This window comes from Anabrus simplex, chromosome 2 (genome assembly GCF_040414725.1).
Source record: "Anabrus simplex isolate iqAnaSimp1 chromosome 2, ASM4041472v1, whole genome shotgun sequence".
In the NCBI taxonomy this organism is placed as follows: Eukaryota; Metazoa; Arthropoda; class Insecta; order Orthoptera; family Tettigoniidae; genus Anabrus; species Anabrus simplex.
Window position 1 is genome coordinate 1,013,477,224 of NC_090266.1, and position 12,667 is coordinate 1,013,489,890.

The window sequence follows — 12,667 nt, forward strand, 5'->3', positions numbered from 1 at the left end:
GCACGGATTGTTGCTTTATGTCAACAATGACTATTAACAAGAGACGTTGCGATGCAAAACAAATGGCAATGAGCCAGAGTGATGAGGTATAGATATGGAATCGTTTTCGAAACGCAGGCAGTGCTCGTGACTTGCCCTATACTGGTCGTACTTGGGAAACATCTGCGGTCCATGACCGGTATCTGCGAATTCTAGTCCGCAGACGAGCAGTGTTTAAATGAAGTCACGGGCAGCCATCCCACGTACGGTGCAGGCTTGCATTCATGCGAGGGGACATGTTACTTTGTACTGAATGTGGTTGCTACACAATGGGCTTATCTCAAGAAAAGTGATTTGTTTTTCTGTTAGCTTATAGTCGAAGTGTTTTGCGTGGTTTTGGTTCTCAGTAAACTGGAAGGTGCATTACTTTTGAAGTACCACTTTAATATTTTACAGAATGCCCTAGAACGTTCGTTTGGCGGGTGATTCATAACATTTTTTATGTGTGTACATTCCTGTGTAAATTGTAAATATTCAATAATTTTCTGGTTGTATGCCTAATACGGCTAAAAACCAAATTTAGGAAAAGCATGAGCGTTTCAAGCAATGTCATTTCTTGTGCAGTTAGTCTCTTTTATGAATAGCGTGAAATTATTTTTCATAGGGTCGGTGAGTGCGTGTGTTTCAGTGGATTGGCAGACTGATATGTAGTAGGACGTTTGGTGATCAAAGTAACGGTGAACTATCTTACTCGTCATTTCTCTGGTATGGCTCTTCAGTGACTCTTAGGGTATCTGTAATTGCGGTTGTTTGAGCTGTCGGGGATTCAAACAGCCTTCAGACTGAAAACACATTACATCTACATCGCATACAGGGCTGAATCTGATGATATTAGAGTCCTTAGTAACACCGATAACAACACACGCAGTTTAAGCTTAAGTGTGAATATTGGGTGCGTACGAGACTTCTCTTACTGCGATGTGCAAGTAGACTTGATAAGTACGCGTCGTGTAACAGGATCTGCGCTAGAAGGCCAAGCAGCGTAATCGTATCTTCTGCAGTAGTCAACGATGAGTAGACCAGTTCCGCTTACGAGAGGTAACGCAACACGATGCGCGTTCTTCTCTTCTTCTTCTTCTTCTTCTTTTCTAGCCTATTTCAATCCACTGCTGGATATAGGCCTCTTCCATGTGCTTCCATCGTCTTCGGTCTTGAGCCACTTGGAACCAGCGTGTTCCAGCCAACAGCTTTATGTCGTCGAGCCATCTCTTCAGGGGTCTTCCAATGCCTCTCTTGTGTCCCCATGGTCTCCAGTGAACAATCCTAGAGGTCCACCTGTTGTAGTCTTGTCGAGCTACGTGTCCTACCCATTGCCATTTTAGTCTTGCTACTATCTCTAGGATGTCTGTTACATTAGTTCTTCTCCTGATGTCCTCTGAACGGATCTTATCCCTAAGGCTGATCCCTAGCATCTGTCGCTCCATGGCTCGTTGTGTTCGCTGAAGCTTACGAGCACTTTCCTTCGTCAGAGTCATCGTTTCCAGACCGTAAGTTGTAACTGGCAGCACGCACGTATTATAAACCTTGGTCTTCAGGTTAATTGGAACATCCTTGTTGGTGAGGATGAACCTTAGTTTTCGGAATGCAGTCCAACTCATACCTATTCTGCGAGGAATTTCTGCACGTTGGTTGTCTTTTCCAAGTTTTATCTTGTGTCCAAGATAGATGTACTCATCGACAGCTTCTATATATTGGTTTCCCATTTTAAGTGGTCGACTCTCTGGGCTTAGAATTTTCGTTTTATTAATGTTCATTTCCAAACCAATCTTAGCAGAAGCAGTTTTTAATTCTTGGATCATGCTTTCTAGCTCATCTAGATTTTCACTTATGAGCACAATGTCATCGGCAAAACGCAGGTGGTTCAAATATAACCCGTTGATTTTTATTCCTTTATTATCCCAATGAAGGGTTTTGAATACATCTTCCAAGGCAAGGGTAAACAGCTTTGGAGAGATTGTGTCACCTTGTCGAACTCCTTTGCCAACTGGGATTTTATTGGTGATGAGGTCTTCGTCCACTCTGACTACCATTGTTGCTTGATCATAAATGTTTTCCAGAAGCTTTATATACCTTGAGTTTATCATGGCATTTTGAAGTGCCTTCATGATTGCCCAGATCTCCACTGAGTCAAAAGCTTTTTTATAATCAATGAAGGCCAGGTGAATCTTGATGTTGTACTCAGTGGTTTTCTCAAGAAGAAGACGAATAGTCTGGATGTGTTCAACAGTTGAGAAACCTTTACGAAATCCCGCTTGCTCGGCAGGTTGATAAAAATCCAGTTCTCTTGTGAGGCGGTTGGTTACAATTTTAGTCAGGAGCTTGTAAAGGTGTGATAACAAACTCACAGGACGATAGTTCTCTAAATTTTCCTTATCACCTTTCTTGAAGAGAAGTACCACTTCAGCATTTTTCCAATTTTCTGGTATTCTTCCAGAGTTAATACACTTGTTCATGAGTATTCTCACGGCTTCCAGCAGATCTCTTCCACCTAATTTCAGCATTTCATTCGTTATTTTATCCTCCCCAGGGGATTTTTTATTCCTTAGTTGTTTAAGAGCATTTTCAATCTCAGCAGTGGTTACTTCTGGTGTTACTTCATGTGTATAATTCTGGGCTAGTTGTTCATCACTGGATGGTTTATTAATTGTTGATGTATACAGCTTGTAGTAGAAATCTCGAATAACTTCAGTAATGTTTTGCCTATCTGTGACTATTTCTCCATTTTGGTTCTTAAGTTTTGTAATTTTTGGTCCTCCTGTAGACATGCTGTTCTTTAAAATCTTCATGTTTTTATTTTCTTCAATTGTCTGCATGATCATGTTATTATTAAATTTCCTTAGATCTTTTCTTATTTCCTTGCGAATGGTCTTGTTAAGATTTTTGTATTCTGCTGTATCCCTGTCCATTGTCTTCCTGTCCTTAATGAGCTGCATGGTATTGAGTGAAAGTCGGCTCTTCTTATTAGTTTTCTTCAATGGGATCTCCTTTGCTGCATTTTGAATACTGACTGTAATTTTCTCATTAAGTTCGTTCACGTCCAAGTATTTCAAATCTTCTGTTGGGTTAAGTTTTTTGGTAAGAGCTTGTTGAAATGATGATTGATGTGTTTCTAAGTCCTCTACTCTTGGAAAAGTGTACCCCCTTGTCATTTTGGACCGTCAAGTTTGAGGTCAAATGTAAAGGTTGCTCGAACTAGCCTATGGTCGCTTCCTGTATCAAATCTATTGAGAACAGTAACATCTGTACAATATTTCTTCTTGTTGGTCAGGATAAAATCTATCTCATTCTTGGTTTGTCCATCGGGGCTCTTCCATGTCCATTTTCGTTGGATGGGCTTTTTAAAGAAAGTATTCATGCAATAGAGATTTTCGGCTGTGAGATATTCTAGCAATCTTTCTCCTCTTTCGTTTCGATCGCCTAGTCCATATGTACCAATGTTCTCTGGGTCTCCGATTTCCTTTTGACCCACTTTTGCATTGAAGTCTCCAATGATGATACAGAGTTGTGTCTTTTCTGAATTTTTCGCTTTGGTGATATCTTCATACAGCTGTTCCACTGCCTCTTCGTCAGAAGTACTGGTTGGAGCATAGACATGTATGACTTGTATGGAGAATTTACTATTCAACTTGAGGACGATATATATCACTCTGAAAGAGACACAAATCATCTTGTGTATGAATTCTTTGATATTTTTATTGACAAGAATAGCAACCCCATGTGTAGAAGCATCCCCGTTATTACGTAAGATGACATGACCTGATGGAAGGGTCTCAGCTTTTTCTCCTTGAAGGCGAGTCTCACAAATACCCAGAATATCCCATTTTGTCATGCAGTTCTTGTTCTAGCCTTTCAAGGTCTTCAGCTAGTCTCATAGTTCTTATGTTGTATGTGGCTATTCTTACTTTTTTAGTCGTTCTTTTCGAATTTTTGCCTCCCCCAGAATCCTTGAGGCAGACTGACGTATTGTCAGTGTGAGATTCTGAGTCTTTCACTCTACTCACCTGGGGTAGTTTCGTTTGAAAATTCGAAGTCATAGGAGTTTATGGAAGGTGTTCGGCAATAAAACACCACGCTTGCCAGACGTGTTGGTGAGTTGCGATTCAGCCGCCCCTAACATGGGGAACAGACGCTGTCGGGGTACCGCCACTAACATGTGGAACCGTCGTGCCCTTTGTGTGTTGTACACGTATTAATCCCCATGTACAGGGCTGCCTCTTCCAACATCTCCGCCGTACCGAAGGTCACCCTCTCCGCCGTTGATGTCGTTGAGGTCTTCACTCGTAACCCTGAGCTGGGACCCTTACCAGATACTACACACCGGGTCAGTGTGCTCTGGGACTCACATAGGCAGTAGTAGTCTGTTCGCCAGCACCATGTCCTAGTGTGCGTGTCTGTGCGTGTCTCATACCCGAGTTCCCGAGATCAGTTCCCGGCCGGGTGAGGGATTTTCAACTGTACCTGAGGGCTATTTGGAGGTCCACTCAGTCTACGTGATTATAATTGAGGAGTTACCTGGCCCCGTTCTGTAATGGCAAGAATAATGGCCAAGAGGTTTCGTCGCACTGACCACGTGTCTTCGAGATGAGCACTGTTCGCTTCGTATGACAAAGGCCCCTCCGGGCTGGCCGCGCCAAGAGTGTAGCGTATTGGGCTATACATGATGATGATGATGATGATGCTTGTTTAAAGGGGTCTAATATCAAAGTCATCGGCCCCTAATGGTGCGAAATGAGATGAAATGTAATGACAATTTAAAAGTCCAAAATCAACCACTGACCAGAATTCAAAACGTGATAACGAAGGATGAATGGGTGAATATGAATATAAACCAATCAACGGATCCAAACTGCAATGCCCCATATTATCAGGAACTAGCGTAAAAATATTACTTACCTAGGGACTGCTTCTAAAGCACAATCCTCAATGGATGTTGCTTGTTTTCTAAAGGGGGTCCAAAATCCAGGTCGTCGGCCCCTCGTAATGGTACTTACCGCTAGTAAAATAGAACCATGGTGTCTGTCATGTTGCTGTACTAATAAGTGGCGTAGGCTCCCAGTATTCCGTATTTTATGGTACTACTCAAGGGTAATATAATACGCACATGTAACGCAGACCGGTGTTTATCACATTGCGGCGCCACTTACAGGCAAAGGAAACCTATGGGTTTCCTCACATAGGTGTACTAATCACAGGTACTCGTACTATGCCGTGGTGTTCCTCACACAGTGGGTACTAATCATAGGCAACGCAGACCCCGATGTCGCTCATATAGCGGTACTTAACATAGGTAACGCCCAGACCCGTGGTGTTTCTCACATAATGGTACTAATTACAGTCAACGTAAGTCCGTGGTGTTCCACATGAAGTGATACTAATCACAGGTACCGTAAAACCCATCGTGATTCACACACTGTTGCTACTAATCGCAAAACTATTGTGTACCTAACATAGTGATACTACTCGCAAGTAAAGGTGACCCATGTTGTTCCCCGCGTGATGGTACTATTTACATGTAGTCTCATGGTCGTAATTCGATCATCCCTTAGTCGCCCCTTTTAGTTGCCTCTTACGATAGGCAGGGGATACCGTGGGTGTATTCTTCGGCTGCGTCCCCCACCATCAGGGTTTTGTGTGTTTGGTCAGCGAGAGCTAATTCATTTCTCTCCAATCCGGCGGCAAACCGGTTACGACCTCTCTTTCCGCTACCTGGAAGTATCACCTCTCACCTGCTACGCCAGCGTAGCCAACTAGCCTCCTTATTATCGCTCCGGTCAGCTTCGTGCCTTTTGCCATAGCAAAGAGACTAGCCCTCTATACTGTATACTCGTTTATTAACTAAATATTCATCAGGCTGTAACCGTCCAGGAATCGTCGCTCTAGGACAGCTATGCTTTGTTAATTTCCTCTCTATGCTTTAAAGTTATTTGATTTTGTCTCACGAGAGAAGAAACCGAAATAATGCAAGGAGGTCGGTGTTTGAACTAATTGCTAATCTAGGAATGGGATACAATTATTGTGGGAACCTTCAGCTTTTACATTAGATTTTGATTTTCTCCGGACAGCTGTGACGAACTCAGAGAGCGCTTCCACCTGTATAGTTCGTCTCTTGAGTAATCAGGAGAAAGGAACTGCTCCTGCTCCGGTGTTGGTTTATTCGTAGTAGAAACACCACCTACTTCGTAAAACAGAAAGACATCCTGTCTACATTAATAACATTTTACCTGAGTGAAAGTACGTTATGTAGATATTACAAGCTCGCTTCCTGTCTCAGATCGCTCGGTGGCGTATGATTTGATACATAGTCTGCCTCCAAGTTAGCTGCTGGAAGTCTCACTGGTGTTGGAAACTTTCGCCACAGGAATGCCAGCAGCAGGCTAAAAGATATAACAGCGCTCAATATCAAACCACCAGAATTTCTGACTCACTTTATTGCTTGCGTTAATAAACACCTACAGCATATCATATGTGTAATACGCCATTCCATTCCGTACTGACATTACTGAAAATGCAACCGCCAAATTCAAGGAATGTGTAAGAGATCTCCTAAAGCAAGTAACACTATCCCTATACCTGTCATGCAGGCCGTTCTGGGAAGTGGAGGTAAGGCTTCTGCTAACACTTACCTCGGTACTTAGATAGAGTTGTTAGCAAAATATCCCACGCCTGTAAGTGTCAGTGTATGTCTTCCGTAGATATCGAAAAACCTAGTTAGTAAGAACTTTGTTGAAATTTACGGAGGAAGAAGATAAAACCACAAGTGAATTCTCTGAATTATTCGTAGTTTCATTCTTCACGTGACGTTTCATTACTGGGCTTTAGGAAATTTCTAAGATGCATAATTTTTCGCGACTTAAGCACAGGTACGGATTAGACTTTCTCCACTCGTTTATTGGAATTCCAGTTGCAGACTTCTCCGGAGAGTGAAAGACATGCTGCATTCCTCAGGGGATTATCTAGGTGCAGTTATCTTGGGACATCCACACAAAGTAGCAAATTTACACCCGGAAAGGGCATTGGGAGGTTCAGTGTGGTTTACTACTTTACAGTGAACTAACGTTTTTACGAACTACTCATATTTAAAGTCGTTTTCATAATTTACTTTTGAAGGAATATGTCCTTTTCCAAACGAAGAAAAGTGGACTTTGAGTGCCGTATTTTTTTAAGAAGAATGGAGGGATGGCTATTTTTGTATTGAGAACAGTGGAAAAGTAATGTGTCTGATATGCAAGGAAAATATTTCAGTTTTTAAAATATACAACATCAGGCGGTATTATGCTTTTAAGCACAAATCTGTATGTAATGAATACGATGGAGTATTACGGAAGGAAAATATTTCAAGTTTTAATTAAAGGTCTCACCGCTCAAAAACAAATGTTCACGAAGTAGACCGAGTACTCATATTTTTGAACAAACATTTTCAAAAATTAAATTTATAAAATCAAAATTAAGTTCCGGGAACAATGATTAATACCTACATTCCAATCTAGGTGTGGCTGCGTCCAGTATATCTCCGGACATTTCAACACAGTCACTTCAAGTGAAGGCCGAGACCTCTCATTAATTGGTAAGTTTATCCAAAATTACAGAGTCCTACTGTTTACCTTCGTCCTTCATCAATTTGTTTTGTGTATGAGATATTGTTCGTATTGACGAATAGCCGTGTGAGAGGTTGATTGGTGATTGAAGAAGGGGGCACCTGTGTGTGTTAGGGAATGATGGGGAGGGAGGATGATGTGGTCTGCGGTTCGTTTAGGAATCAAAAAATTCGGCCCGCAGGAAAATTAAGTTGAGCACCCATGTTCTAGGCGAACCCGGTACGCTTTACGGCCTCCGCTAGACAGCCCCTTGGTGGATTTACCAAAGTGTCCTCTTTTTCTAAAGTGCAGCTTTCATCATCTTGAACTGGTTACCTTGTTACTTTTCTTGAGCGAGATAATCGCCTTAAACTCACCAGCAAAATTCTGAATGGCTCCCGTATTCGCCAGGATTTTTAAAAAGTTCATATTTAAATCTATTTACCACCGTACTACAATAATTTAGTTACTCTAAGCGGTGTGGTAAATAATCTTGCCCAAACACCATGAAGTGAAAAATGGCATTTAGCAGCTATTCCTTAGGCCGTAATTTTATGAACTTGTTTGCTGTAAGAGTGCTGATGAAACTTCTCCTCGTACTTAACCTGATAGCGCAGGCCAGATTAAATAAAACCCTACCACAGCTTGTTGTTTATGCATCTCTTCGTACTTACCACGTAACATTTCTAATGAACACTGTGTTTCAGCCTCCAATAGGTACTGTTTGAAAGTGAAGATAAAGATGATGATGATGGAAAGATTGAAATAATAATAATAACAAAAATAATAAAGTTCGTAATTTCTCGTCCCACCCGATACTTTCATACTTTTCGGAGACGCAAATGTGCCGGAATTTGGTCTCATAGGTGTATATTCACGTGCCGGTAAATATTCACGACGCTGAAGTATTTCATCACTTTCACATACCACCGGACTGAGTCACGATCGAACCTACCAAACTGGGATAAGGAGGCCAGCATTCTTCCTTCTGAGCCACTCAGTTAGGTAAGATAAGAAGCAGCAGAAGAAGAAGAGAATCAGAACAAGAAAAAGAAGATTTTTAACATCCCTTCAACTTCATCTCAAGAGAGGTTGAGGTGCCAGAATTCCGTCCTGAAAAGGTGTTCTGTTTTAACGTGCTGGCAAATGTGCCCCTTTTGTGCCGCTGTTAAACATCTGACTTTGTAGGGATCCCAAAACCTTGAGAATGGGACACCAACCGCCCAGCCATTGGTTCCTTTTACAATTTTGCTTTACGTCGAACCGACACAGATAAGTCTTATGGCGACGAAGGGATAGGAAAGGCCTAGGAGATGAAAGGAAGTGGCTGTGGCTTTAATTACAGTACATCCCCAGCATTTGACTTGTGTGGAAAAGGGAAACCACGCGAAACCATCCTCAGGACTGCCGACAGTGAGGTTCGAACCCACTATCTCCAGGATGCAAGCTCACAGCTGCGCGCCCCTAACCACACGGCGAGCTAATTATTCTATACGTCAGGTCAAGTACAGGCCCAACCGTACGTTTACCCTCAAAGTACCAACTTTTTATGCTGAAGGATATTTTTCAACCTGCAGGTTGTTAATTATCAGCAAATACGTAAAAAATATGGTAGATTACGACTACTTTTCCAATTTCCTATATCAGAGAGCATCCACATTCGCAGGCAGACGGTATAGCTTTTTAACTTCAAATAAAACGAATTACTTCCTAGGAATATTGAAAAACAAAGATTCCGATACTGTACAAGTTTGTGTATGTAAAGCACGACTCGAGGCCCAATTGATTAATTAGTGTATATGATTGATATGGGCCAAGAGAAGGCTACACCCAGTGTGTCTTCAGTTGACCTTATTTCATTACATTAATGAGTAATTCAGAAAGAGGTGTTAGGGTACTCTTCAATTATAATGAGGTAAATTAATTACGCTATTTCCATGGTCCGAATGAAATATACACCTAAGGTTTAACTGACTTAAAAATGTGTATATTAGAAATATATTCCTAGATTATTATTATTAGATACACTTCTGGATAGGAAATATGGGTAGCAACGCTGCACGGGATGCACCAAGTGCCTTACAATAATTAAAGTATTTACACATTATAATACAAATACCGATGTACAGGTATATACAAAACTCTAGATCACTGGAACTTCATTCTTACGAGAGGAACGATCGCACAATTTTGCATGTTGACAAAAGCACAGAATGTTGCATAACTTTGTAGATGGTCGGTGGAAGACCCAGTTCTTGCAGACTCTTGTGAAGTGTGTGCGGAATGAGGTCGTTGACTGAGAGAATCATGGAGACTATCCGTACCAGTTTCATCTTCCAGATCCTCTTGATCTTTTCTGCAAGTTCTTTGTACTTGCGGATCTTTTCATGGTACTTCCAGAAGATGTTGGTGTCATTGAGGTTTGCGACGTCAATAATGAATATTGTCCCAGTTTTCTTGTTTACTAATATGATGTCTGGTCTGTTATGGTTGACTGTTTTGTCTGTGACTACAGCAGTGTCCCAATAAAGCTTAATCGACTCGTTCTCCAGGAGTGGTTTTGGATTTTACTTGTATTAAGGGATACGCTCCAGAGTTAATTGGTTTTCCTGAGCAAGTGCCGGGTGTATAATTCCCGAGACATGATTGTGCCGTCTCGTGTATTCTACGGGGACAAGTACTGGGCAGCCCGCAGTGATACGGTCGATTGTTTCGAGATGAACGGAGTATCACCTGCATTTGTCAGAGGGTACGCTGGTGTCTTTGAAGATGTACTTTCGTAACTGTTTGTAGCTATTACTTGGTCTTGTATAGCAACTGCAAATCCCTCTGTCTCACCAAATAAGCGCCCACTTTGTAACCACATGCCTGACGCATTCTTGTCTACGCTCTATTGCTTTAGATTCCTGTAGAATTTTCTGTGGAAGGTCTTCTAGTTCCTGATCCTTTCTTTCTCATGCAGGGATACTTCGTGGTTTGTATGCTGGTGATTTGTATGCGGGTAAGAGGCATCATATGGATACAGTAAAGCGTACTTGTCAGCAAGTACTACAGTTTTATGGAGAAGGCTCTTTTGCTGCTTTCTATAGTAGTGTCTTCTTAGATTATCTGATTCAGGAGCATGACTTGAAGATCCAGTACTCCTGGGCCTCCCGATTTTAGTGGAAGGGTGACCATTTCCATGCATGAATTTAGATGATGTAATGTATAGGTCGTGAGCAAAGTTTTCGTTTCTCTACGTATGCTATCAATTTCTATAGCAGACCATTTCAGAATTCCGAACGAATAAACAAGAGTTGGAATAGCGTACGTGTTTATTGCTTTAATTGTTTCTTGGCATTTAGGTAGCTACGCACAATCTGATACAACCTCGATGTTTATTTATCAAGGAGTTCCTGTTTGAATTTCTTGTGCCGGGCTGAGTGGCTCAGACGGTTAAGGCGCTGGCCTTCTAACCCAAACTTGGCAGGTTCGATCCTGGCTCAGTCCGGTGGTATTTGAAGGTGCTCAAATACGACAGCCCCGTGTCGGTAGATTTACTGGCACGTAAAAGAACTCCTGCTGGACTAAATTCCGGCACCTCGGCGTCTCCGAAGACCTTAAAAGGTAGTTAGTGGGACGTAAAACAAATAACATTATTATTATTATTATTATTATTATTATTATTATTATTATTATTATTATTATTAGTATTATTATTATTATATTATGAATTTCTTGTGATCCAGAATAGTATTATGAGCAAATCCAAGGTACTTGTAGGTCTCTGTTTGCGTCATTCCCTCAGTTGAAGATCCGGTATGAAGCTCAAATGGTTGGGAGTTTGCATACCAACCACGTTCAGTTGGTAGCGGCTTACACTTATTTACTCCCAACGTTATTCGCACATCAGATGAATAGCAGTCCATTACTCAGCAGGGCGTTCATTTGTGTTTCGTTGTGGGCATACACTTTCAGATCATCCATATAAAACAAATGGGATATTCTGTGTTACCTGTCGTTATATTTAATATCAAATCCAAAACCGGTAGGTTTTATAAGATTGGATACAGTATCCATTGCATGACAAAACCACAGAGGACTTAGCGAATCTCCTTGAAATATACCACGTTCAATTTTAATTGTGTCGGATATGATATATTAATTGTCTGTATTGTTTCAGAGCACTGTCTTTTAAATGTTCATAGTAACCTCAAGATAATGGCAGGATTGATCTTGCACAGATAATGTACGTCTTCTAACTATGAGTGGGGAACTGAGCCAAATGATTTCTGATAATCTATATGGGCTGTGTACAGATTCATTTGTGAGTGTATTGCCTGTTGTGTTACAACGGAGTCGATGACTATCTGTTCCTTGCACCCTAGTGATGACTTCATAAATCCTTTCTACTCCTCAGTCAGAATGTCACCCTAGTGATGACTTTATGCATCCTTTCTGCTCCTCAGTCAGAATGTTGAGGTTGATGATACGTTTATGCACTTCTTCTGTGAGTATGGATGTAAGTAGTTTGTAGATCGTTCATAGACAAGTGATTGTCCTGTAAGTTGATAGATCTTTACCTTTTCCACCTTCCTTAGGTAGGAGGTATGTAATTCCTGACGTAAGAAATTCAGGCCATTCTTGACGATGATACACGAGGTAAGTGAATTGTTGGGCTATTTTCTTATGCACGCAAGTAAAATGATTGTACCAAAAATTTTGTATTTTGTCTGTACCTGGTGATTGCCAACTTTGAGTTCTCCTGGCAGCATTATTCACATGGCTTTCTTCTATGGTATCAAAACTCATTTCTGCATAAGCATTGTTGTTCTGCTCTTCCTTAATCCATGTTTTGTTTTATTGTGGACTGTGTTGGTACACCAAATACATTTCCAAAACCTTCCGTGTCCTGCATACTAGGAGGTTTTTTCTGGCATAATTTACCGGTTTCGCTTGAGCATTCTATGGAATTGGCCCCCATTCTTGGAAAAAAAGGTTGTTTTGCAATTTCCGAGCTCGAGACTATTTGTACCTCCTGAGCTTTGCTGCTTTTGCACATAACTTTCTGTTTC